This window comes from Papio anubis, chromosome 16, assembly GCF_008728515.1.
Source record: "Papio anubis isolate 15944 chromosome 16, Panubis1.0, whole genome shotgun sequence".
NCBI lineage: Eukaryota > Metazoa > Chordata > Mammalia > Primates > Cercopithecidae > Papio > Papio anubis.
The window spans coordinates 5457772-5485732 of NC_044991.1; the positions used below are offsets into that span (position 1 = coordinate 5457772).

The 27961-nt window shown below is 53.6% G+C and overlaps 1 protein-coding gene across 1 annotated transcript in view; it reads left to right on the forward strand.

Annotated features, from left to right (window-relative positions):
- The first annotated feature begins 3839 nt into the window (after nucleotides 1–3839).
- The window catches only part of KIAA0930 (KIAA0930 ortholog), a 46673-nt gene continuing 22551 nt past the window's right edge, over nucleotides 3840–27961 (forward strand). Inside the window, exon 1 of the mRNA XM_009217490.3 lies at nucleotides 3840–3960. The gene's annotated coding sequence lies outside the window, so the exon portion shown is untranslated. The remainder of the gene's footprint in view (nucleotides 3961–27961) is intronic.

Genomic DNA, 27961 nt, shown 5'->3' on the forward strand with positions numbered 1-27961 from the left:
GTGACAGAGCAAGACTCTAAAAAAAAAAAAGCTTTTGTTCTTAACACTGTCTGGCTCTTTGAAAAAGATCAGCCCCAAGCATTTGGAGATATAAAAGGTGTGCTATCGGACACTGCTGTTACAATAGTGTAGAGGAATGGCATTAGGCAAACCCCAGACAGGAACACTGAAAAATGAAGCAACTGACCTATTAAAGCCATTGAATTGTGGTTGTTTTTCCTTTCTGCTAACCTTTGCTTGATTGTTGTTGTAAGTGTTTGCAAAATAACCGTCAGGGATAGAAGCGCTCAGGTGGAGAGCTGGCACAATGCCCCTCACCTCAGGTTTGCCCATGTATTGGTATCGCTGCTGTAATAGTTACCACAATGGTATTGCCTTAACACACCTCCAGTTCTGTAGGTTAGAAGTCCAACCGGGGTCTCACTGAGCTAAAGTCAAAGTGCAGGCAGGGCTGTGTTGTGTCTGGAGACATCTATAGGAGAATCTGTTTCCTTGCCTCTTCCAGCTTCCAGAAGTTGCCTGCATGCCTTGTCTTATGGTCCCTTCCTCCCCCTTCAGTGACAGCAACATTGCATTTGCCTGACCGTTCTTGTGTTGTCACATCTCTTTTTGACCACAGCCAGGAAATGCTCCCCGATTTTAAGAATTTTTTTTTCTTTTTTTTTGAGACGGAGTTTTGCTCTTGTTGCCCAGGCTGGAGTGCAATGGTGCGATCTCGGCTCACCGCAACCTCTGCCCCCTGGGTTCAAGCGATTCTCCTGCCTCAGCCTCCCAAGTAGCATTACAGTCATGCACCACCATGCCCAGCTAATTTTGTATTTTTTTTAGTAGAGATGAGGTTTCTTCTATGTTGGTCAGGCTAGTCCCGAACTCCCGACCTCAGGTGATCCACCTGCCTTGGCCTCCCAAAGTGCTGGGATTACAGGCGTGAGCTACCGTGCCTGGCCTTTTAAGAATTTATGTGATGAGATTGGGCCCACTTGGATAACTCAGGATGATCTCCTTATCTCAATGTCTGTACTCTTAGGCCCCCTGTGGCAGCTCACACCTGTAATCCCGGCACTTTGGGAGGCCAAAGTAGGCGGATCACTTGAGGTCAGGAGTTCGAAACCAGCCTGGCCAACATGGTGAAACCCCCTCTCTACCGAAGTACAAAAAATAGCCGGGTGTGGTGGTGCGCACCGATAGTCCCAGCTACTCAGGAGGCTGAGGTGGGAGGATGGCTTGAGCTGGGGAGTTGGACGTTGCAGTGATACGAAATTAGCCGGGCGTGGTGGCGCATACCTGTAATCCCAGCTACTTGGGAGGCTGAGGCAAGAGAATCGCTTGAACCCAGGAAGTGGAGGTTGCAGTGAACCAAGATCACACCATTGTACACCAGCCTGGGCAACAAGAGCGAAACTCTGTCTCAAAAAATTTTTGTGTGTGTGTGTATAGGTAATACCTAGAGTATTATTGAAACACAGAGGAAAGAGCCCAAGCAATGTTTGTTTATTCATTCAACAGATGTTTTTCTGGCACCAGTCCTGGGCTGGATGCCAGGGAAGTGGAATGAATTGGTTCCATGCTGGTCATGTGATACAGAATCCATGGAGGCAACTATGTGCAGGAGGGTGGGGTGAAGCAAGTAAGAACCCAATGCATTGGCCAAGCCAAACCAGGCAATGTGGGCCCCAGAGGCAACTATAGTTGTGGAGCAGAAAGGATTTCAGGCCAAGGGAACACTGTGGGCAAAGGCATGGCAGTGGGAACAGGCAGGGGGTGCTGCGGGGTCTGGGGAGACAAAGAGGGATGTGACCGTTGGACTTGACAGCTTTCGAGGGCGCACTCATGCTGTCTGATCCACCATCCCCAGTTCTCACATCCACCAGCCCAAACCCCAGCTCTCCAGACGCTGAACCAGAGGCCTCAGCCCTCATGCCAGTGTCCTCATTTTACAGACGGGGATGCAGGCCCACTGGAGAAGAGAAATACACCCGAGGCTGGTCATGTACTTCATCCATTCCCTCACTGCTCACCTTTCTACAGAGCCCTCCTGGACCTGGCACTGGGGACACAGAGGGGTCAGACGTGGCTCTGCTCTGAAGAGTTCAGGGACCAGTGGCACAAAACTGGGGCAGAGGCCTGAAGCAGGATCCAGATCCCATTTCCCTTCCGGGGCTCTGCCCAACGCCACGGCTCCTTCCTGCCGTGCCTCCCAGGAAGACCCCTGTGTTCCTGTCAGACCTCTCTGTCATTCTTCTTTTGTGCAGCCTACATTTTTTTTTCTTCCTTCCTTCCTTTTTTTTTTTTTTTGAGACAGGGTCTTGCTCTGTCTCCCAGCCTAGAGTGCAGTGGCAGGATCTTGGCTCACTGCAGCCTCCACCTCCCGGGTTCAAGCAATTCTCCTGCCTCAGCCTCCAGAGTAGCTGGGATTACAGATGTGTGCCACCACGTCTGGCTAATTTTTGTATTTTTAGTAAAGATGGGGTTTCACCATTTTAGCCAGGCTGTTCTGAAGCTCCTGACCTCAGGCAGTTCACCTACCTCAGCCTCCCAAAGTGCTGGGATTACAGGCATGAGCCACTGTGCCCTGCCTGCAGCCTGTATTTATTTATTGGGTGTCTCATGTGTGCCAGGCAATGCCCTGGGTACTGGGATTACAGCCGTGTAGTAGATAGGCCCCTCCCTAGGTGGAGAAGACAATAAGCAGAACCCACAGGTATCCAATGTGTCGGGAGGAGGCAAGTGTCACCCTGTGAAGGAGAAACAGACTAAGGGAAGAGAGAGGGAGGGAAGGCGGTCAGGGGAGTTTCTTTGAGGAGGTGACACTCTGGCCGCAAAGGAAATGAGGAAGCAAGTTACACAGGAATGGGGAGAAGAGGACTCTAGACAGAGGGAAGGGGGGCCTTGATGGGTCTGGGGGTCTGCACAGAGGCTGTGAATGCAGGGAGCGGTGTAGATTTAGCTTTGGGGAGACCTGGAAATCAATGCTGGTCTCTCCATCTCCCCTGTTCTTGGAAATGGACCACCAGGCATGAGGTTTGGGGAGGCCACTGGCTGCTTCTCCAGGGTCTTCCTGTATCAGTCACAACCAGCACACGGAGGGATGCTGGCCAGACCTGGCTTCATCAGGGTGACACGCCCAGCTAACCTCATATCTCCCACTTCATCAACACTCCCCCATGTTGGGGAGGCAAGGCAGGGAAAGGTCCCCTATGGAGGTCAGGAGGTGGGGCCTGGGAGGGTTCTCATTATCGTGTGGGATAGTGAGACAGTGGTCAGCAGGGAGGACAAGGGGGCCCTGAAAGGGGCGGCGGAAAGGAGAAACAAGGCGTGATCCGCAGCGGGGCGTTTAGGACCGTGTGTGGAGGCGGGACCCCGTGAGCGGTTTGAAGGAGGGAGTCGCGAGCGTCCGAAGATCGGCGGAGACAAAGCCGTTCGTTAGGCAGGGCCAAGGAGGGCGGGGGCAGGGAGAACCGAGGGGGCGGGTTCGGCGTGCGTTCGGAGGCAGGCGGGAGGGACAGGGCAGGGCCAGGGCAGGGCCGAGGCAGGGCCAGGTCAGGGCGGAGCAGGGCAGGGCGAAGCAGGTGGGCGCCCGCGGCGGCAACAGCCGCGGAGGTTCAGCACTCGGTGTTAGGCTTGGCGAGTGGCGGCGGCGGCGGCGGCGGCGACACTGAAGGCGGATTATTAGCTGGTGCTCGTGGCGGGTTGCGCCGGGCGGGGGCGGCGGGGCGCGCCGGGGGCCTGCGGGCGCGGCGCAGGCGATGAACCGGGGCCAGCATGGCCTCCGCGCGGCCGCGGGCCGGGCCTGCGCCTCGGCGTCCGCGCCCGCGGGGCTCCGGGCCGGGCCGCCCGCCGTCCCCGCCGCCCCCGAGCCTGCGGGCGGCGCCGAGACCGGGCGCTCGCTGCGGCGCACTCCCGTGCCGCGCGGAGGTGCGGCCGCCCCGCCCAGCCTGCGCCGCGAGGTCTGCGGCCTCGGTGAGTGGGGCCTGGGGGCGAGGTCGGGCCGGGGGAGGTGAGCGTCTCCGGGGCCGCCTCTGCGCGTCTCTGTCTCTGCGCGGGCGTCGTGGTCTCTGGGTCTACCCGGGTGCCCTGTCTTCCTCCATGCGCCCCCCGCCCTGCGTCTGGGTCTGTCTCTGCTTTCTGTCGGACCAGCGCCCCGCACCCCTGTGCCCGGGTCTCATTCGGCGTTTCCCCGTCAGTCCGTCCGGGTGTCTCTCTCATCTCCCTCCTTCCTCTTCGTGCCTCTGCGGGTCTTCTTCCTTCTCCAGGAAGCCCGCCCCGGGCCTTCAGCACGGCGACAGGGAGTGTGGGCGTGGGATCTGGGTACACCCGTAGCCCAGCGCTGCAGGGCCGGGCCCTCGTGGGCTCTGGGTGGACCTCCCTGCGAACGTGCCCTGGCCACTGTCTTCTGCTTCCTGAAGCCTTTGTCTTTCCGCACCCGCCGGCCCCTCTCATCCCTTAGCTGTATCCAAGGACCTGTTGGGCAGTGGCCCTCCGAACCCGCCCGCTTGGCTGAGGGGCAAGGCCTGCTGCCTCTCGGTGTGATTCCGGGCTTAAGTCATGGATCTGCTGGGGGGCGTGGGGTGGGGGTGCCTCGTATTGTTTGGAAGGGCCTGGGACTGCAGGTGTGGGTGGGGTCTCCCAGCCAGTGAGGTAATCCATTACTGATAGATCGTGCCCAGACTCAAGCCCAGGAGAAGCCCCCTCTTTTGTCGTCTCAGGTTCGTCATTTTCTCCATGGAAAAGACCCCTCCCTCCTCCGTGCTGGGAATGACTTCATACCACATTGTCAGCCACCCCCCACCCCACCCCCAGGCTAGGCTGGGGATTTCTGAGGGGGTGACAGCACTGCTGAGTAGGGAATGTCAGCCTTCCAGATTCACCCCGTGGCCCCTTCATTCACCTTCATTGGGGAAACTGAGTCCCAGAGAACAAATGCATCCCCCTAAGGTCACACAGCCGCCGGGACATGGCAGTCCCAGGCATTCAGAGCCCCTCAGCAGGCCACACCCTGGAGGCTGGAGTGGGGAGAGGAAGTAAATTTGAATCCCTTTTGTAGGAGGCAGGCTTAGCATGAGAGGCTTCCCAGTGAGCAAGCCCCAGCCTAGCCTGCCTAGGGGGAGCTTTCCTTATGGAGGGGTGGGGGTGGGGGGTGCTTATGAAGTGAAACGGACAAGAACTTCAATGGTTGACAAGGTTTCAGTGGTTTCTTTCTGAAAGGTGTCAAGATTTACTTATTAGCAGAAATTGGAGCACGCTCATTAATTCATTCTGCAAACATTCATTGAGCACCTACTGTGTGCCACCCTGGCAGGCCCACCTGTCACCTGGCACCGAATATCTGAGCTGGGATGCGTCTGAGGGACCATCTGCTGCAGGCCACTTGGCCCTGTTTGCTCAGCAGCTGCAAACAGTCCCTCCCCACTCCCCTGTCCACACACACCTACTGTCCTCTGACCACCTTTACTTGTGAGCACCTTCTCTCCTCTTGTAGACAACCCCTCCCTCAAGGAGGCTGCAGGGCCATTCCCAGAACAGTGAACGGTGAAAATGGCACCTAGCATTTGCTGAGCGCTTACTATGTGCCGGGTGCTTTCCTCATGCTGCAAATTTAATCCTGATACAATATTGACTTTGCCAGGGAGCAGTATTATCTCCATATCAGCGATGAAGAGTCTGAGGGCTCCTCTCCCGGCCTCCAGGCCTCCCACACGTGCGAGGTCTCCCTTCTTCCCCTACTGCTGAACTCAGTCCCTGCAGGGCTCTGAAGCACTGCACTTTACACCTGCTGTTTTCTCTGCCGGGAAAGCCGCCCCTACTCATGTGCCCCACAAGCGTCTCTAGGTTTTCCTTTAAGTCTCAGCTCCAATGCTGCCTCTCCGGGAACCCTTTCCAAATCCCAGGCGCACAGTCCTGTGCTGCCTGTGTTCTCTTTGTGCCAGGGACGTGTTTGTCGGGACAATCAGGACGACTGTGGCCTTGTCATGGTCTGTGTGCTGTCTTCCCAGTTAGCACGTGAGGCCCTCAAAGGCATTACCCAGTCTGATTCGTCTTGGTGCCCAGCATGGGGCACATACGGAGCAGGTGCCCAGTAAACACGTAGTGAACAAGTGAGAAAATTATCTGGACTGGCAGATGAAGGGCGTGGAGGGCCACAGAGATGGGAATCTTAACTTCTTAGAAGGGCTCATTTTTGGCCGGGCACGGTGGCTCACGCCTGTAATCCCAACACTTTGGGAGGCCGAGGCGGGCGGATCATGAGGTCAGGAGCTCGAGACCAGCCTGGCTAACATGGTGAAACCCCACCTCTACTAAAAATACAAAAAAAAAAAAAAAATCAGCCTGGCATGGTGGCGGGCACCTATAGTCCCAGCTATTCAGGAGGCTGAGGCAGGAGAATGGCGTGAACCCAGGAGGCGGAGGTTGCAGTGAGATCGCACCGCTGCACTCCAACCTGGGAGACAGAGTGAGACTGTTTCAAAAAAAAAAAAAAAAGGTCGTATTTTTCAGATGAGAGATTATCATGATGTTCAGTGAGGGATGAGCTTACTAGGAACTTGATGACCAGAGTGGAGCAGAGCGCACCTCTCACCTCTCACCTCTCAGGTGTGAGTCCTGAGAGGAGCCAGAACACCAGCTCCGGAGCACTTCTGCATCCTCGGAATCATCAACACGCGCAAGTTGTGGGGGTAGGGTTGTGTTTGATCATCTCCACTTCACGTCTCTAGGAGCCTGTTAGATGTATGAATGAATTTAAATCTCCCAGGTTTTTGTTGTTGTTTAGCGAAAGCTTGGGTTATTCAAAACTCTGCCGTGTCCTCTGAGGTTGTTTTGAAGGTGTCAAGGGAGCCTCAGGTGGAGACGCTGGGCTTTGGTTGAGTGGTTGTCATTCTCGGAGTCAGTGTCTATGAGATGGGACAAAGCTCCTGGCCCTCCCCACTCAGGGATCATCACTCAGCTCTCGTGATGAAAGGCACCTTGTAGATTCACACCTGGCTTTCGAGGCTTGTCTGTGGCAGCCTCTGCAGTAGAAGGGGACTTGAGCACTTGCTCTGTACTGAGAGGGGGCAGGAGTGTTGGGCCCTGATCCCTGCCTTGTGGGAGGGCACAGTCCATGGGGGAGACAGCCAGGAGCACAGGTCACTGTTAGCTGAAGTACAAACCCTGCTGGAAGCAGCCGGGGCTACGGCTGCCCGGAGCAAGATTTTGGTGTTGCATCCACAGGACACTGCTCGTGACTCCAGGTCACAGATAAGCCAGGTGATTCAGGACCCAGGTGTGCGATGCAGACGTTTGGACCGAAGGGGGACAAACCCTGCCACTTCCTCCTGGGCCCTGGACCTCCGCCCAAGCACGCAGGCCCCCTTTCAACAGGGGCAGCCCACCCGACAGTTGGTCAGGCGATGTGGACGCGACCTGGGCCCAAGACCTGGTGTGAGTCCTGAGAGGTGCCGTGAGCAGGTGGGGCCCACATCCGGCTGCTTGTCTCTGCGCCCTGCCTCAGCTGAGCATTTTTGGAGCAATTTGTGCCTGGCATTTGGGGCTGACCCCCTTTTAGGTGGCCTGGGGGATTCTCTCTGTGTCTGGAGTGCTGCAGAGAAGGCGCGTTTTATGTTCATTCTTTCCTTTTGTCTTTGCAGTAATCCCATGGGATTACTCCAAAATTCTTTGTTCTGATGAGGGAACACAGGTTGGGGGGAAGTAATGTGCCCCCAGCTGCAAGGCTAGAAAGTGGCCGAATCTTGCTGAGCCCAAGCTCTTAATTGCTTGACCCTGCGCAGAGGTGAGGCCCACCTAGACCTGTGCTCAGGGTGCTGAGGGTCTGGTGTTTCAGGTTGTGTGGCAGCCTGGCCACAGTGGATGGAGGCAGGGCCCCAGTGGAGCTGTGAGCTCTTAGCCAGAGGCCGCAGAGAATGGAACCACCAGCATGGCCCATGGGAGGGGTTTGTGGACAGCACAGTCTTCAAGCAGGGCTGAGGCTGGGTGGGCTTGTGTGGATGGAGGAGCAGAAGCTCATGTGGCTCTAAGCGGGGCTGTGGAAGTCGAGGCTGGAGTACTCCCTGGCTGAGAACTTGGTGTTTCCCAGCTCTGGCCTCGGAGAGCCCTGCAGGTGTGATTTGTGGAGCGGCTGCACGGGAGGGGCCACCAGTGCAGAGGATGCTGCGTGCCTGCCGCGAGCCAATGCCTGACACCTGCCGCGTTGCCTTCAGCCCCGCTCCCAGAGAGGTGGGTTCTGTCCTGACCTCATTTTGCAGGTGAGGAAGCTGAGCTTCAGAGCGGGGAGGGATGCACCCACAGCCACGTGGCTGGCAGGTGGCAGGCTGCCATTCCAGCTGAGGCCCGTCATATGCAAATAGCCGTCCCAGAAGGGTTCGTGGAATGGGCCCGAGGAGTGAGGGAGACGGCCTTGCCTCTATGCTGAACACCTGCGTGTGCTGGGCCTGCGAGTGGGGAAGAGCGCTGTGCCCCCTTCACCTCCCCCAACCCCCATCACTTTGCTAGGCCAGGTGTAGCTGGGCATAAGTGATGGGGGCTGGGGGGCCTTTCGTGGGAGGTGCTGCTGGAAAGGAAGACTGAGCCCTGGCTAAGCACTCCAGCCCTCGGGCCTCAGTGTCCTCATCTGTAGACTGGAGACCACAAACTCTCTAGGGACTTGGGGATTGTATGAGAGAAGTGACGGGGTAAATGAGACATGGCAGGTACAGGCTCAGCACAAACCCCTGGCGTGGAGTCGGGCGCAGTCCAGGCTGCTGTTGTCATCCGGGATACAAAGCACCTGGCCCAGTGCCTGCACGTGGAATTAGGGTTGTATTTGCACCCTGACGCTCAGGCTGCTTTGAGTCAATGCGGAAGGTCTCCCTGGGCTCCTTGGGGCCCTCCAACCCCAAGGCAGTCAGAGCTGGTTGTGGGCCAGCACAGTGGGGAGGAAGTGTGGCCGTGTGGCATGGCAGCAGAGCCTCTTTCGGTTCCTGGGCCTATTTTAAGGGTTGTGGGTTCCGGCCTCTACCCGTTCCTGGGGTTGGAGCAGCCCGGGAGGCCCTCTCCTGAGGCTGAGACTGTGTCCTTTCGGGGGGAACCTGAGGACGCTGGACCTCACACTTTAAAGAGGCCGAGGACCACAGCTGCGCGGACGTCTCTGCAGTGGCCGCGTGGGCACCACCGGCCCGGGTGAGAATGCTGTGCTGCCCTGCTCTGGGCCTTGGGAGTCATTCCCGCCCCTGGCTTCCAGCCTTCTGCAGAGAACTTCCACGGCATGAGCCGTTCCCTCACTGTCCTGGGTCTCCTTGCCTCCTCCATCGAGCCGGGGAGGCTTGTATCGGCCGCACCACTAGGCTGCTGTAAAGAAGCCCTGAGCAGGAGACTTGTTAAACATCCTCAGATTTCCCAAATTTTTTTTTTTTTTTTTTTTTCTGAGACGGAGTCTCGCTCTGTAGCCCAGGCTGGAGTGCAGTGGCCGGATCTCAGCTCACTGCAAGCTCCGCCTCCCGGGTTCACGCCATTCTCCGGCCTCAGCCTCCCGAGTAGCTGGGACTACAGGCGCCCGCCACCTCGCCCGGCTAGTTTTTTGTATTTCTTAGTAGAGACGGGGTTTCACCGTGTTAGCCAGGATGGTCTCAATCTCCTGACCTCGTGATCCGCCCGTCTCGGCCTCCCAAAGTGTTGGGATTACAGGCTTGAGCCACCGCGCCCGGCAGCCAAATTTTTTTCTAATTAAAAAAGTTACATGCACGTTACAGAAACTGGAAAATAAGAGGAAACAATTATTCCTATTTCCAATGACCCAGAGACACACTATTAACTTTGCAAAGTCCTGCCCGCTGGTCTTTCCAGAGGTTTTTAGAAGAGTACTTGATCCTCTATACAGGTTTCGTAATCACGCTTTTTCATTTAAAGTTCCTAAAACATTTCCCATGTTCTGACTCTAAACAGTAAATGACTGCTCCGGAGTTGGGTGGGCATGCCATGGTTTACTTAATTGGTCTCATGTGGTTGGAAGCATAGCTGGGATCCAGTTTTCACTGTTATAAATAACTTGCAGCAAAGCTTTTTCTACGTGCAAAGGTGTCTGTATTTGGATTATGTCTTTAAGCTGGCAACCTGGGAGGCCATTTCTTGGAGGCTGCTGTCTGACCCCCAAGGGCAGGGGCAGGACCATGGGTGGTAGATGGGTGTTTACAGGGCTTAAGGAGAACCCTTTAAGATAGCTTGTGGACTAGGAAGGAAGGTGAGCCGCAGCAGGTAGTGATGGGCGTCTCTGCCGAGTGCATGCAAGGAGCTGAGAAAGGATCCAGCCTCAGACTAGACTTTGGGCCCATGCCTTGCCAGTCTGTGATCCTCCAACCTCGTCTTCTCCCCTGAGAGCTCTCCCCCTGGCGTTTCAGGCTTGTCTTCCCAGAGCAGGAAGCAGAGGTGCCCTCTTCCCCATCGGAGGACCGTGAGGCCTGGGAGCTGAGCCCTGAGCACAGGTCGGGCCAGCTCCCCAACTGCACCCACACACTCACTGACCTTCCACTCCTGGTCACCCCTCACTCTGGGCCACCCCAGCTTGCTGGGGCCTCGGAGATAATAGAGACGTTTGCCCCTCAGGGTCAGTACACGTGCCCGGCTTGTGCCACTGTGCCTGCGTCTCAGCATTCAACCAGCCTCTCCCTGTCACTGCTACAGACAGGAGCTCTGCAAGCCCCAGTCCAGGCTCTCCCCGCTAGGGGTTCTGTGGGGGCTGGGGAAGCCCTGGTGCATAGCAGCAGCCCCAGTCCAGGCTCTCCCCGCTAGGGGTTCTGTAGGGGCTGGGGAAGCCCTGGTGCATAGCAGCAGCCCCAGCCCCGCTCTTCTGTCCTCTGGAGGCCCTTGTCCCTCTGGGCCTCCAATCCTTCCTGCACGCAGTGCTAGGCTAGGCAGGGCCAAGCGGGATTTGTAAACAATACATCATCTAATCTCATAACCCCCGTCAGGTGGGAGTTAGCCCGTGTCTTATAGGGAAGAAGCGGAGGCTCAGAGGGTTGGGTAGACCTTCCCTCGGTCATTTCCAGCAGCTTGGGTCTGGTGCACTCAGCTTCCTAAGAGGGCAGAGCTCGCTGCCCATCACCCAAACCTGGCTGTCCTGCCCACCCTCCCAGTGTCCTGAGAGCAGCCACCAGGTCCCCTGGTAAGTCAGAATCCGGTGAAGGTCCTGCCACCCAGGTGGGCACCAGGGCTGTTCTGCAGCTGACTTGGAAGCGTGTTTTGACTGGATGTGATTTCCCAGACGTCCCAGGTGATGTCTGCCTCTGGGCCCTTATGGCTGCGGCTCCTGGGCTAAGGGGACCTTTCCCATCCAGGCCTACCGACCCCTCGGAAGTGGGGCTGCATGCCCTGCGTGGCCTGTGCTGGGGAACTCGACCCAGCACCTGTGCTTACTTGTTCCACTTGAACCTCAGCCTCCACTCCTTGGAACACCCCGCCTGCCTCAGTCTACCCACTCTGTACCACACCGTGTCCAGAGCACAGAACCCTGGGGAACTTTAAAACAAAATGCCCACTCCTTCCCCTGACCTGGGCATCCGAATGAAAGTCCTCCGGGGGATCCTGGAGCCTGTGGTGTCATTCATTCCGTGTCTGGCTGTGTCAGCCGGGGTTGGTGGCCACTGGGCTGTTTACCACCCCTGCCCCCATTTGATAGATGGGGCTGCCGAGGCTCAGAAGCAGGAGGGGACTGGCTGTGATGCCTTCCTCCACCCTCCTGACTTGGCCTGCTTCCAGCCACCTGTCCTTGGACCTGCCTAAGCCCCAACAGCACGAACCTTAATGTCGTCGACTTTGATACCTGGCAGGGGGTGGGTGGGAAAATAAATGCTCCACAGGGTCCCTTCCTCACCCCCAGAGACACCTGTGCCCATGAGTCAAAGCCGAACTCTGCACATCAGGGAGACGGAGGCTGAGGTCAAGTACAGAGCCCTGGCTCAGCCCCACCACATGGAGAGGCAGAGGGCCAGCCTCCCCTGGAGCCGGTCCCTGCCCGGCCCACTCTGCAGGATGGGCATTCTCCTGGGAGAAGATCTGACTCCGGGCTTCCTGTGCCTGATGAGATCGATCCTCCCAAGGTAGGGGAGCAGTTTGCTCCCAGTGTCCCAGTTTCGGCTCAGGCAGCAGAACGCCCTCTGGGTCACAGCCCGTCCTGGGGGAGCTGGGATGGAGAGAATGTCCCAGAATTCAACCAGCCTAGCCCTATCCCTGACACAGACAGGTAGGGGAGACTCAGAGTGGACCCTGACTGGCTCAAACAGGGTGACGAATCGGGAGGGCTGGCTGCCTGATCTCACCAGTGCTGCCTGTTGCCCCGTGGTGCAGGTGAGGAACGACGGGCAGAGTTCCCTCACTCCACGTGTCCGTTATCTTTAATGTAAAAATGCTTTGTATTGGGATGTCCTTTGAATCTTGAAAAATGCTTTTCACACTTGGAGCAACACTTAGGGCAGAGAAAGGGAGAAGAGCAGAATACAAGTCCACATGTTATGAAGTGTGTGGATTATCCATGTAATTATGATAGAGAAGTGCTGCCCTGCACACCCTCGTGTGTCCTCAGAGCAGTGCTGAGCAGAAGGCAGGAGGGGTGTTGTCCCGTTTACAGAGGGGGGACCGGGCCTCAGAGTGATAGGCGGACCTGGGGTGAGGTGGCCCTGGACTGGGCTTCTGCCTTCTAGTTCTTTCTGAAACCTTGCTTCATAGGCAACAACAGCCAATCAAGACCCTTCTTACATTCTCTGCAGTTTTTGCCCCGTCTGAGTGTACATTTTTATATATTTGTAGTCACCATTGTGTCATTCATGGAGGTCATATGTCTGGAGCCCTGGAAATGCAGTGCTGAATGAGGGTTGATGTGACTCCTGGGAGCCTGGCGCTCACTGGGGAGCGGGTGGTGGCAGGCTGGTGCAGGCTGATCGTTCGTGCCTCTGGCTTCCCGCCCCTGCCTCTGTATCCTGCTCACACACATCGCTGGGACCAGCCCGGACATCCTTCGGATCTCCAGGCCCCACTGCCAACGTAGGAGATGAAAAATGTCTTTCTTCCCACCTTAGGTTCAGGGCTGAGGTTCCTGTAACAAAAGGCAGACAAGAGAAGAGTGTAATTTAGTGTAAGTTTTACATGATACAGGAGCCTTCATAAGGAAATGAAGATCCAAAGAAATGGGCTCAACCTGTGTATTTTCTTTTTTTTTCTTTTTTTTTTTGAGATGGAGTCTCGTTCTGTTGCCCAGGCTGGAGTGCAGTGGTGCAATCTCGACTCACTGCAACCTCTGCCTCCTGGGTTCAAGCGATTCTCCTGCCTCAGCTTCCTATGTCTGCCAGGCATATAGTCCAAGACCCTCGGTGACCTGCCCCAGCTGACCCCCTGTGCCCCAGCCATAAGATGTTGGAGGGGGTTTCCCGAGGACCCCTCCACATGCTGCTTGGAATCACCCTCCTCACCCCGTTGTTGGCGGAGGGGGGTGGTCCTCAGCTCTCGTCTCTAGGGCCCTTCTGTGGCCTCCTCCTGACCCATTGGTGGAATCGGCCACCGCTCCGCTTGTTCTTGGTGGCACCTGTTGATTCCTGCCCCAGTGCTGTGACTCTACATAGCCCCCCGTGTGTGGCTCCTGTCCCTCTCCCACCTGAGCTCCCCTCCAGGGTTCCGGCTCTTCGTCCCTTGCGCCAGCTCAGAGTAGATGGATGCCTGGGCGCAGGCCCCTGGGAGTGACGGGGGAGCTGCCTAGGGGCGCGTGTGGTGGTGGGTGGGTGGAGAGGGATCTTTCGGGTGAAGAGGTGAACATTTGTTGGGGAACTGGTCCTTGAGTGAGGCATTGCCCACACAGGACCCCCGCCTGAGCAGAGGCAGCAGGAAAAGGGCAACAAAGGTTCGAACAGTGATTTGCAGAGCCGCTTCAGGGAAGTCCCTGTAGCCCTCTGGGCTCCGTTCCCCGTTGCAGAGTAGGACTGCTTACTGCTCTGTCTCTACCTGGGGAGGGAGTGAGGGTCAGACCTACAGCCTCAGAGCATGTCATGGAGACTGCCTGTGACAGGTGGCAGAGCTGTGCCTTAGTTTCCTTTTATTACATAGGGAGAAGAAGGTGGACCTGGTAACTGCTCACAGCCAAGGTCCTGGGACACATGTTCACTGGTCCACACTTAACCACTTGAAACCAAGCCACTTGTAAAAAGCACTGTGGACAGGCAGGACCAGCTGCTCAGGGAGGGGGACGCTGTGTGTGCTGGGGTTCGGGGACATGAGAAGTGAAGGAAGTAAGACAAGCAAGAAGAATCACACCCCACTCTGGCCCCACAAAATGGAAATCGGAACCCTGTCATCCCACAACCCTGTGAACTGTGACTTCACCCTTTGGGTCGTAGGTTTCCTCCCCCAAACCCCCAGCTCTGTCTGCAGGTCCCTCCTGCCAGCCCATGGACTGTCTCCATTGGCCGGTGCTGACCTGGGCCATCCCTGAGACAGCGCGCCTACCAGGGGTGTGGGGGTCTAGGATTCCAGATTTATCCTGACCCTGGGAGGAGGGAGCTGCCCCTGCACACAGTGGGAGCTCGTGAGCTGCTGCTCAGCTCCCAGGAGCGCTCTCCTTGCAGCAAACCCGGATGAATCAGCCCCAGCCAGAGCTGCTGCTGCTTTAGGGTGCAGGGATGAGGTCATCTCTGTCAGGCTGCGACAAGAAGGCACCGCGTCCAGGATCCTTCCCTGTGGTTCAGCGGGGCCCATTCTCTCCCAGGGACACTTGGAGCCAGAGCAAGTTCCGTCGCCTTTACAGAGGGGATTTCATTTCCTCAAGTATTGTATCGGCAGCATTTCATTCCAGTGACAGCCCGGGGATGAGAGGGGTGTTGTCCCTGTTGGTGGAGGGAGACAATGGGACTCAGGCCAAAGCACTTCTGTAGGGTCCCATAGCAGCAGGGGATGTTGGACCTAATTCTCCTGGATTCGAGGCTGGCCCCGCCTTTCTCCAGGGAAGGGCACTTGATGCCCTTTTTTTCTGGGTGGGCCTGTCCTGGCATAGTGTACGAGGCAGAGCCCACCCCCCTGGTTTTCACAATGAAGGGGGTCTCAGAAGTCAGAGTAGAGGAGGGCTAGGAATGCGGGTTGGTGTGGGAGTGGGTATTTCTGAGGAGGACGCTGCCTGCAGAGAGCATCAGATTGAGCAGGGGGCTGAGACCCCTGGGAAGGCAGAGCCGCAGAAGGGTCCAGAAGGTGCCTTGTGTCCTTTTCCTGTGTGGTGTGTCATCGCCTTGCACCTAGTACACGTGGGCCTGCACACTGAGCGCCTGCCATGGGCCGAGTGTTGGGCACAGGGGCGGGTGGCACTGGGCAGATGGGTCCAGGTGTGTGCCTGGCTCCTGGCTCAGGGCCTGGTCACGGAGTAGGGAGTGGAGGAGTGAGGAGGCGGCTGAAGCACGTGGCCTGAGTTCCTCCGCCAGGGTTTGGCGTCTCCGCAGGTATCATGAGCTGGGGGCGTGGGTCAGCCTCAAGGTTCAAGGGTTCTGGGACTTCCTTGTGCCACAGAGCATGCTGGCATGGAGGTGGGAGGAGGTGGAATGATGACTGGGCGGTGGCCGGGTGACCTCAAGCCCAGGCAGTGGAGGAGAGGGCGGGGAAGCTGGCAGCGCTGGCTCCTGGCTGAGATGGGGCACGTTTGCCTGAGGATCAGGAGAGGCCTGAGAAGTTACTCAGGAAGTGGTCAGCCGGTTGCGTAGGAGGCGGTTTTCTGTGTCGAGCAGTCAGTGAGTTAGGAGCTTGGATAAGGCCCACGTGAGGATGATCTCACAGAAGACGGGAATTTGAATCTGGAGCCACTGTTTCAGCTTGATGATTGTGCTTAGGAGATACTGAAACTGGAAACAGCTGTGGGGTGCGGGGGCGGCAGGTGCAGTGGTCACAGGAGGTGGGGGGGATTGTGGAAATTGCTGCTTGGAGGAGGATAAAGGACGCTTTATGGGAGCCCCAATCCAGCGGGAGCCTCCACCCCATACAAGGCGCCTTAAGGTCAGGGTTTATTCTCCTTTGTCCCCCAGGACCTCACACAGTGCCTGGGGCAGAGCAGGCCGGTGGAACTGGATATGAAGCCCAGCTCCCACAAGCTTGCCAGGTACCCAGACTTAAAGACCTTGGTTTCCTTAACTGTAAAATTGCTATTAGGCGGTCACAGATGTGGCCTGGGGATTGTGAAAGCACTTTGAGTATTTCACAACGTCGTGCAAGTCTAAGATGGGCCGATGAATAAAGTTCTGCCTTCCAGCAGCTGGGGGTGAGTGGAGAGGCTGCCGCGTGTTCTCTGAGCGCACTGAGGACAGGGCTCGGCATGTCCTGTGCATGTCCTGTGTTTGTCGTCGTTCACTGACTCTCTGTGGTGGATACTGCCCTGCACTGGGCCCCGGACGCCCTGCCAGCAGGGGGCTTTGTATGGGTGGGGAGGAGCCCTCGGGACAGGTAGTTAGGAACCAGTGTGACAAGTCTGCAGTGTGGAGCCGGGAGCATGGCTCTGCAGGCAGGTGGGACTGTGGCCTGGCCCTGACCCATGCCAGCGGAGCGACTGCAGACCAGGTGCTCAGGCCTTGAGTCCCAAGTTCCTCATCAGGTAAATGAAGGGAATTATTCTTACCTGTCAGGATCTTTGTGAAGATCAAGTGAGGCAACGGGGTCAGGTGCGCGTGGCACAAGCAGCACTCAGGATGCCTTGCAAGGGCCCTATCTGGGTCAGGGAAGGCCGGTGCTGGGGTGGGGTGGTAAGGAAGGCACCCCTAGGGGGTGACTGTGGAGGTGGCCACTGAGCTGACTTGCACAGGCCAAGTTGGAATGGGCGCCGTGCCCGTGTCCTGTGCCCTGTGGTGTGGTCGAGACCTGCTGAGAGGGAGCGAGGCCTTCCGGGGGGATGCAGGGTGTTTGGTCAGGGAAGAAGGGCCGAGGCTGACTGGAACATTGGGGACCACACGGCAGAGGGCGGGGGCTGCCTGGAGAGCCTGGCTTGCCTGGTAAGGGAGCCTGGACTTCTTCCAGAGGAAGATGTGGAACTAGGCAGGGGTTTTAGGCACACACATTGGAGAGCCCACGCTTCCCTTTGGTCAGAGGAGAGGACATGGCACTGCTCACATGGGGACCCAGTGGTCCAGCTCTCCTCCTCCGAGTGCCTCGGGCAGCTGGGGCCTCCCTGGACGGTGCCTTTGTTTGCTGTGCCCCGAGGGAGGGAGGCCCTTAGCTAGATAGGCTCTGGGAGAGGCTCTGCGAGGCACGAGTGGATGAAAGGCCTATTGAGGGGCCACAGAAGCCCATTCAGCCGGCCCTGGCTGCCTGAGTGCGGAGGCTTCCAGAGGGCCAAGGGCCGCCTGGACTCTCCCCAAAGAGGCCAGTTGACCCCCACCTTTGGACCGTGGCCAGGGCCAAGTGGAGTCTGTTGCTGAGCCCCGTGTTCTCTGGAGAGGACCTTCTCCAGGCCCTTGACCCAGACAGTTCCGGGACAGGCACCCGGCATCTGCAGGCCGCCCCACGCAGAGATGCCTTCTCAGCCCCCTCCCCACCAAACGCTTCAGGGGTCCCCAGCCCTCTGGGGATAACGCAGAACCGCTGACCCAGGGAAAAGGGCCCGGCCCCCGCAGTTCTGCTTCCCACTCCGCTTCCTCGGCTTCAGGGCTGCTCCACCGTCCCGGGCTCCCTCGTCTTCCCTGCAGGGGAGTGTTGACTGCTCTCCACCTTTGCCTGCTTGATTCCTAGTTTTCCTGGAGTCCCCAGCCAACTGGAATTCCCTGTCCAGCCACCACCTTCCCCTGCTGGCCCCTGCCACAGCTACCATCTCACTCCTCACTGTGTTACTTATGAATACGTCCTGCTTCCGCCGAAGCTCGCCGGGGCGGGGACCACATGAGACCAGACTAACTGATGTGAGGACGAGTGGGTTCAAGCACCAGCTCCAAGCAGCCGTGGGAGCCAGGCAGTCTCTCCCTCCTGCCACGTCCTCATTTGTAAAATAAAATCTGCTTCAGTTGTGAGATCAAGAGCGTCAGGCTCCAGTGTTTAGCACCGTGTCTGGCACCCAGGAAGCCCTGGGTGTATTTGTAAACATGCCGCAGAATATTTGTAAAACAGGACAAAGTTATTCTGGCCTCACTTTTTATTTATTTATTTATATTTTTGAGACGGAGTCTTGCTTTGTGGCCCAGGCTGGAGTGCAATGGCACGATCTCGGCTCATTGCAACCTCCGCCTCCCAGATTCACGCCATTCTCCTGCCTCAGCCTCCCGAGTAGCTGGGACTACAGGCGCCCGTCACCATGCCCAGCTAATTTTTTTATATTTTTACTGGAGACGAGGTTTCATCGTGTTAGCCAGGATGGTCTTGATCTCCTGACCTCGTGATCTGCACGCCTCAGCCTCCCAAAGTGCTGGGATTGCAGGCATGAGCCACCGCGCCCGGCTCTGGCCTCACTTTTTTTTGTCTTTTGTTTTGTTTGCAGGATGAGGATCTGTGCACTGCACCACTCTTAACCCTGCACTGTGGGCATGTTCGTGTAATTCCTTCAGGCTTTCCTCCTAGGCATTTTTAAAAATAGTTTCCTTCATTTGAGTATTCAGGTATAATTTTGTGTCCGGCTTTTTTCCTCCACCATGAGCGTTTTTCCAAATAACTGCATTGTTAAAAAATTTTGTTTACTTTTTGAATAGGTAAACATGCTCAGGGTACAAAATACAAAGGTTATGAGAAGATTCTTTTTTTTTTTTTGAGACGGAGTCTCGCGCTGTGTCACCCAGGCTGGAGTGCAGTGGCGCGATCTCGGCTCACTGCAAGCTCCGCCTCCCAGGTTCAGGCCATTCTCCTGCCTCAGCCTCCGAGTAGCTGGGACTACAGGCGCCCGCCACCATGCCCGGCTAGTTTTTTGTATTTTTAGTAGAGACGGGGTTTCACCATGTTAGCCAGGATGGTCTCGATCTCCTGACCTCGTGATCCGCCCGCCTCGGCCTCCCAAAGTGCTGGGATTACAGGCTTGAGCCACCGCGCCCGGCCGTGAGAAGATTCTTAATGAAAATACTGAGTCTCTTTTCTCCTCTATAGTTTCTCTCCCCAGAGGCCATGAGGATACTAGTAATGATGTAATAATACTTTCCCACCCTGGGTGCTGGCTTGGTGGTGACCCTGGGTGCTTATCTGGTGCTGATCCTGGGTGCTGGCTTAGTGCTGACTCTTGGTGCTCACCTGGTGCTGATCCTGGGTGCTGGCTCAGTGCTGACCCTGGGTGCTTATGTGGGGCTGATCCTGGGTGCTGGCTCAGTGCTGACCCTGGGTGCTTATGTGGGGCTGATCCTGGGTGCTGGCTCAGTGCTGACCCTGGGTGCTTATGTGGGGCTGATCCTGGGTGCTGGCTCAGTGCTGACCCTGGGTGCTTATGTGGGGCTGATCCTGGGTGCTGGCTCAGTGCTGACTCTGGGTGCTTATCTGGTGCTGATCCTAGGTCCTGGCTCGGTGTCAGCACAATTTTGAAGGCTTGACGTGGATGGACTAACTTAAATTCTCAACAACCCAGGAGGTAGATACCATTGTTACTGCCATTTTACAAGTCAGGAAACAGGCACCAAGAGGTTTGGATTTGTCTGTCACATGACCAGAACAGCTGGAGCCAGGATGGACCCTGACAATCTGGCTTCCTCACCTCCCTTCTCTTCCGCAGGCTCCAGCAAGCATGGGAGTCATCTTAAACGATTGGCTTTAATAGGAAAAACCTCTAATATTGGTCTGCTCTCCATTTTTCGCTTCATTTATCCTAGGGAATTTTCCTCTTTGGAACAGATAGAGTTGCTTCAATCTTTTTTAATTGCTGTGTAGTATTCTGTTCTGTGAATGTCTTATAGTTAGTTAATTTAGTTACTATCCCTATTGATAGGACAAGTCCAGTATTTTGCCAACAGTGCTGTAATACTTACAGAATTTTACGTAGGTGGTAGGTAGTGAGACCACAGGGAAAAATTCTCCTTGTGAGATCGCTGGGTCAGAGGTAAAATGCGTTTGTGATTTTGACCGTCTGATATTTTTGGCAGTTTACGTCCCTACTGCAGGATATAAAGTCCCTGTTTCTCCACATCCTCTTTGACCTGAAGTGTTGTCAGGTATCTTGATCTTTGCAAATCTGATAGGTGGAAAATAGAATTTTGAAGCTTTAATTTACATTTCTCTAATTGTGTCAAGTTGAGCGTGTTTTTGTGTTCTAAAACCACTTATATTTCCTTCTGCTTTCCTTGCCGTTTTATTTTCTTATGCATTGTATATAATTTAGTATTCGTTAAAGAAATTGCCCTCGTTTAAGAGTTCCATCGGCTGGGCGCGGTGGCTCACGCCTGTAATCCCAGCACTTTGGGAGGCTGAGGCGGGTGGATCACCTGAGGTCAGGAGTTCGAGACCAGCCTCAACATGGAGAAACCCCATCTCTACTAAAAATGCAAAATTAGCCAGGTGTGATGCTGCATGCCTGTAATTCCAGCTACTGAGAATTGCTTGAACCTGGGAGGTGGAGGTTGCGGTGAGCCAAGATCACGCCATTGCACTCCAGCCTGGGCAAAAGAGCGAAACTGCGTCTCAAAAAAAAAAAAAAAAGAGTTCCGTCTATGTTTCCGGTGTGGTATTTGTTTTTTGCTTTGTTTATGGTGGTAGTAGGGGTTGCTGGTTTTTTCCTATAGAAATTTTTAATTTTTGGCCAAGCCCAGTGGCTCATGCTTGTAATTCCAGCACTGTGGGAGGCCAAGGCGAGCTAATTGCTTGAGCTCAGGAGTTTGAGACCAGACTGGGCAACATAGTGAGACCTCATCTCTACAAAAAATACAAAAATTAGCCGGGTGTGGTGACATGTGCCAGTAGTCCCAGCCACTCAGGAGGCTGAGGTGGGAGGATCACTTGAGCCTGGGGAGGTCAAGGTTGCAGTGATTGTGCCACTGCACTCCAGCCTAGGTGACAGAGTGGGACCCTGTCTCAAATAAGAGACATTTTAAGTGTTTATGTAGTTTGATCATTCTTTTCCTTAATAGCTATTATGTTCTCCTTAGAAAGGCTTCTCCCTCTCTGCGGGAATAAAAAATCCTCTCATGGTTTTTCTTTTTTATAGTTTTACTTTTAACATTAAAAGTTTTAATCTTTTTGGAATTTATTTTGGCTCGAGCAGGGACCCAACCTTATTCTTTTTCCTCAGCATACCATTTGTACCAAGACCAACTGTGGAAGAAGAATCTACATCCTATTGATTTGAAGTGCTGTCTTCATAAAAACTCTTGGCCAGGCGCAGTGGCTTATGCCTATAATCCCAGCACTTTGGGAGGCTGAGGCAGGCAGATCACCTGAGGTCAGGAGTTCGAGACCAGTCTGCTCACCATGGTGATACCCTGTCTCTACTAAAATAGAAAAATTAGCTGGGCATGGTTGCACATGCCTGTAATCCCAGCTACTCAGGAGGCTGAGACAGGAGAATCGCTTGAACCTGGGAGGCAAAGATTGTGAACCAGATCATGCCACTGTACCCCAGCCCGGGCAACAAGAGTGAGACTCCATCTCAAAAAACTACAACAACAACAAACCCAAAAACTCAGTTATTGTGTGTTTGAGTTTTGTGTTTTTGCTTTCTCTTCTGTTCCATTGATCTGTCCAGTCATGTACTGATACCACCTTGCTTTCATTAATCATTTAATTCATTTATTCAATTAGCAAATATTTATTATGTCCTATATGCCAGAAGCCATTCTGGAAACCGAGTGTATAGCATTGAACAAAATGATCAAAGAGTGAAAAATAATGGTGTCTTCGTGGAGCTTAAGTTCTGGTAGGGCATCTGTGTGAAAGCTTACGTCGGCTTTGGTAGGGCCGGTGTTGGCAAACTATACCCCAAATCCGGACTGTTTCCTGTTTCTGTAAAGAAATTTTTGTTGGAACATAGCCACGTCCGTTTCTTTACGTATTGCCATGGCTGATTTTGTAGTTGAGACAGGACCCTGTGGTCTGCAAAGCTGAAGATATTTTCTCTCTGGACTTTCATGGAATTTGCCGACTCCTTTACTAGGGAAAGACTGAAAGTAAACAGAACAAATAGGCAAAATATATATTCGATATTGACAAGTGCTGTGGAGAAAAATCAAGCTGGAAGTGGGATAGGGCATATTGGGGATGGGATTTGCAACTTTAAATCAGTTGGTTTGGGAAGGCCTCTCTGAGAAGGAGGTGATATTTCAGTGAAGAGCCTGGGGGCAGGTCAGGAAATAAGCTTGGTGGGGGAACTTGAGCCATGCAGTGATGAGAACTGATTTGTGTTCTAACAATGGGCAGGGTGGAAATGCAGAGACCAGTGAGCAGGCAGTGATGGTGATATGGGCCGGGATGGTGACGCGTAGCACAGGGTGGAAGCAGTGTTTTGTGAGAAGTGGGGGGGCTGGAGGGGCTGGGCACAGTGGTTCACACCTATAATCCCAGCACTTAGGAAGGCCTAGGTGGGAGGATCACTTGAGCCCAGGAGTTCAAGACCAGCCTGGGCAACATGGTGAAACTCTGCCTCTACAAAGAATACAAAACAGAACTGGGCGTGGTATTGCATGCCTGTAGTCCCAACTACTTGGGAAAGTAAGGTGGGAGGATTGCTTGAGGCCAGGGGTGGAGGCTGCAGTGTGTCATGATCATAGCACTGTGCTCCAGCCTGGGCGACATAGACCCTGTCCCAAAATAAAATAATAAATATAAATCAGGAATGGGTGTTGAATTTGATTGAATGTTCTTCCAGCATCTATGGAGATAATCCTCTGTTATTTCTCTTTTGAGCTCTAAATATGAATATATTAATAGATTTTCTAATATTGGACTTTTTTTTTTTTTTTGAGACCGAGTCTCACTCTGTCACCCAGACTGGAGTGGCCCGATCTTGATCACTGCAACCTTCGCCTCCTGGGTTCAAGCAATTCTCCTGCCTTAACATCCTGAGTAGCTGGGATTATAGGCACGTGCCACCACACCTGGCTAATTTTTTTGTATTTTTAGTAGAGACAGAGTTTCACCGTGTTTGCCAGGCTGGTCTCGAACTCCTGACCTCAGGTCATCTGCCCGCCTCGACATCCCAAAGTGCTGGGATTACAATGTGAGCCACCGAGCTTGGCCTAAACCATTCTTTATTCCCAATTAAATCCTGCTTGGCTAATGGCATATATTTTTAAGAAGTTGCTGGATTCTTTTAAATGCTATATTTAAGATTTTTGTCTTGACATTCGTAAGTGAGATTAGCCTGTAATTTTCTGTGTATGTGGTCTTTGAAATCAATACTGTGCCTCCTTGTAAAAATGAGTTGGCATGTTTCTTAGGCTCTGAAGTTGGGTGAGTAGCCCTGAAGCTAGCTGTCTGTTTCCTGAAGATCTGATAGAATTGCTTTCCCAAAATCACTTCTTGGACTGGGCGCAGTGGTTCATGCCTGTAATCCCAGCACTTTGGGAGGCCGAGGCAGGCGGATCACTTGAGCTCAGGCGCTAGAGACCAGCCTGGGCAACATGGTGAAACCTGTCTCTACCAAAAATACAAAAAGTAGCTGAGTGTCGTGGTGCATGTCTATGGTTCCAACTACTTAAGGAGGCTGAAACAGGAGGATGGCTTGAGCCCGGGAAATGGAGGTTGCAGTGAGCCAAGATCACGTGACAGCACTCCAGCCTGGGTAACATAGATTCCGTCTCAAAAAAAAAAAAAAAAAAAAAAAAACCTCTTGGCCTGCTGGGCTAATGTACTTTTTTTGGGAGTAGTTCTTGGACATTTTTCTTTATAAAACAGAACCATCATTTTTAATCGCTGTAAACTATTTTAATTAGGGCTTTACCATAACTTGCTTAACTTGTGTGGTTTAATGGCTTAATCCTTTTCTAAAAAAGGGTTGGGGTGGGTTTCAAGGAGTGCCTCCTAAAGTCGAACTCGTGATTATTCCCAGGGTCTGGTTGGTGGGAAATATTCCAAGTTATCATAGTAACCAGAGTGGCAGTTGTCATTCATCGTTTCTAAGTGCGGGTTGCGCTGCTGAGCGCTGTGTAGGATCTCATTTGGTCTCCATGGTAACCGTAGGAGGCAGCTGTTCTAATTTTACTGATGAGGAAACGGAGGGTCGGAGAGGTTCAGTCACTTACCCACTTGGGCAGTGCATCATGAACGGGAATCAAGTCTGCTCTTGAATTCCAGTCTGACAAATTCTTCCCCCATCCCGTATAGTGATTGGACTCATGTGAAAGGCCTCAAAAGATAAAAGTTTCCCTTCTTTTTCAGTGTGCATCTGAAGAACCATCTCCGTGGGAAATAATTAAATCATGTTACATTGGCACTCGGCTGGGAAGTGGATCCCACAGCCCCCGTGCATGAAGCTTTTGTCCGAAGTTCTTCCAGGCATTCTTAGGCTATCCCAGGAAGACTTGGGGGTGCTTCAGGGCTCATAGTGGCCCCTGTGAGCCCACTCCGCTGGGGACTTAGAAGTTGGGGGCGGGGGAAGGTTTGAAAGCCTGAGTTGCTTTCCTAGCTGTTCACCAGGTGACCCCTGGGTTCCCTCAGTTTCTGCATTTGTAACACAGCTGGGAGAATCCTCGTGCAGGGCCAGGGTAAGGATAAGGATGTGGGCTTATCCAGGAGAAGGATATGGGCTCTGTTGCAGGGGCTGGGTTTGAGTCTCAGCTCCTGAATACGCCTAATTTAGCCACTAGAGTCTCAAGTTTTGGCTGAAAATGAAAACTGAGGTTTGAAACTAAGCTGAGGTTGTCCCCACCTCATAAAGTTGCCCTGAGGATCGGAAAAGACAATGGGTGGAAGGGTTTTATAAACTGTAGGGTGGGCTGAGCGTGGTGGCTCACGCCTGTAATCCCAGCACTTTGGGAGGCTGAGGCAGGTGGATCACCTGAGGTCAGGAGTTTGAGACCAGCCTGGCCAACATGGTGAAACCCTCTCTCTACTAAAAGAAACAAAAAAATAAAATTAAATTAAAATAAAAAAAATTAGCTGGGTGTGATGGCGCATGCCTGTAATCCACCTACTTGGGAGGCAGAGGTAGGAGAATCACTTGAACCTGGGAGGCCGGGGTTGCAGTGAGCCGAGATCGTGCCATTGCACTCCAGCCCGAGCGACAAGAGCGAGACTCCATCTCAAAAATAAATGAATGAATAAATAAGTAAACAAACTGTAGGGTGCAGGGCACATGTGAACTGTCATCACATTCCTCGCTCCTGAAACTAGCACTGTTGAGCTGTTGGTGCTGGCATGTCACCCGTCCAGTGTCATGCAGAACTAGGAGGAGAACTAGTGGCAACTCAGAGGTGGCGGAAACTGCACTGGGGTGTGGACGGCCCAGGCTTAATGCTCACTTCCCATGCGCCCTCTTCCCTGCTCGTCCCTGGAGTCACTCGCCTGGAAAGGGCTCTGCCAGTTCTGGAGTTGGAAGAAAGTGACTGACTGACAGAAGCAGGTCACTCGCTTGAGGCAGGGGAGGCAGCCGGATTGCCAGAACTCCTAGCAAATATCAGTTTTCCCGGTCCAGGCCATTGCCATTATTCACGGATTCACCTACTCACTGAGATTTATTTGTGACCCCAGAATCAGTACTAATGGTACTTTCAGGTTAATGACTGACATTCATGGAGTGTCGAAAAATTCCTTACCTGACACACGTTTCCAGCTGAGGTCGGACAAGGCGATGCTGCATCTTCGTATGTCAGTCCTCACACTGTAAAGTAGTGTCCTTTTTGCGTCTAATTAGCGCCATGTCTTTTGCATTTTTTATGCTTTTTGTCAGTGATTTAAAATGGCCCTGGGCTGAGGTGCTGTCTAATCCCAGGCACGAGATGGCTGTGATGTACTTTTTGGAGAAAATACACGTGTTAGAGAAGCTTCGTTCAACATTGATTGTTGCTGGCCATGAGTTCAATGTTAGTGAATGAAGTATATATTAAATATGGTGTCTTTTTTTTTTTTTTTTTAAACGGAGTCTCACTCTGTCTCCCGGGCTAGAGTGCAGTGGCGTGATTTTACCTCACTGCAACTTCCGCCTCCCAGGTTCAAGCGAGTCTCCTGCCTTAGCCTCCCAAATAGCCGGGATTACGGCGCCCGCCACCACGCCTGGCTAGTTTTTGTATTTTTAGTAGAGATGGGGTTTTGCGATTTTGGCCAGGCTGGTCTTTAACTCCTGACCGCAAGTAATCTGCCCGCCTTAGCCTTCCAAAGTGCTGGGATTACAGGCATGAGCCACCGCATCTGGCCTCAAATAAGGTGTCTTGAAAGAGAAACATACATAAAGCAAGGTTATGAATTGATCAGTTGCTGAAAATGTGATCAGAGGACCCTAACCTTGTATTTCCCCTAGGAGCGAGTGGGCTGGTATTGACTAATTCAGTGTTCACGGCTGCCTCAGATGAGGAGAATGGACAGTAATCTGGCTCCATAGGACCCCGGGAGGGAAGGCAGGCCTGCGGGCACAGAGCTGTCCGAGGTGCTACCACAGTGAGCCTGGCTCAGCTTTCGGGGGCCACATCTGCTTCCATAAGTCTCCACTGTGCTTGAGGGTGGGGAAGACCTGCAGCCCTGACTGGCAAGACAGTAGGGAGAAGGGACAGACAGAAGTCTGGAGATGAGGAGGCTCTGTGCTGGACTAGCAGCTCCCAGGGCTTGTGACCCAGGGGATTTCTTGCTCGGCAGGCCCTGGGAAAGGGTAAAGGGAGAAGGGGTTTGCTTGTGGGAGAAAGAGTCAGCAGTGACTTCACAGGCCAGCTGTACCTTGTGTGCTTATTCACAGTCAGTTACTGCACCGCGAGGCCAAAGGACACTGGAAGGTTTGGGATCCACTGACATCATCCAGGCAGGTCACACTGCTATGCTTAGTGTCAGTGTTTCTGACATGCAGGGCAGCAGAGCAGAGGGTCTCCAGCAGCCCACGTTGCAGCAGCTGGAGCTGAGCAGCCAGCAGAGTGCTTTCACTTCCAGCCAAGTCCTCACCTTGGATTCTGGGCGGGTGGCAGGTCAGAGGGCCATCTGACAGGTGGAATCACTGAGGGTCACAGGTTGGTTGAATGAACTGGCCACCTGCGTAGGGAGGGGTAGTGTCAGGACCTGAGCTCACGTGTGTTTGACTGCAGCTCCTAATATTGTACTGCGCCTCTGGGAATCAGAGCTATCCCTCCAGTCCCGACCTTTCCTGGCTCTTGGATGTGGAGTGTGTCTGTGTTTGCCTCCCTTCTTCCCTCTGAAGAGAGGGAATCTCTTCTCTCTCCACTCTCCCTGCTCCCTTTCTTAATGAGTCCTATGATATTAAAAGTTGTACATTCATGGGAAAAAGTAATATCTTATGACTGAAAATATTAAGTCAAAACAAAAAAAAAAAAAAGGAAAACATCACTCTGTTCAATTCATCCACTCCTACCGTTCTGGTCTGTTTACCTCTAGTGTTTCCATGTGATTTATGGAGTTGTCATCAGTGTGTCTGCAACTTGGGGTTCTGCTTTTCCGCTAAACGTCGTATTACACATATTCCCGTGCATCTGCATGTCATCTTTATAGCCATCCTTTAAAAAGATGGGTGACGATTTGGGTGAATACATACGGCTTGCTTTACCTCGGGGAAATGCCAGAAACTGCAGGATGTTGTGTCCTTTCCTTTCGTCGTCTTCATCGTGGTTACTGCTGTTATTTTCTCTCATGAGTAACACATGAAATGTTTTTGTGCAAAAGGCCTTTAATTGTGCACTCCGCCATAAGGTAGATGCATAGGAATGAGAAAGTGCTCATTAGCTTCTCACATTTTATTCTCTAGCATATCGGAGAGTTCCAGTTCAGTGCACCCTTGCCAGCATCAGCTACGACTTAACAATTTTATTGGCATATAATTTATGTAAAATAAACTGCATATATGTAGATTGAACAGTTTGATAAGTTTTTATGTTTTGTAAATTAATTAATTTTTTGAGACAGGGTCTCGCTCTGTCACCCAGGCTGGAGTGCAGTGGCG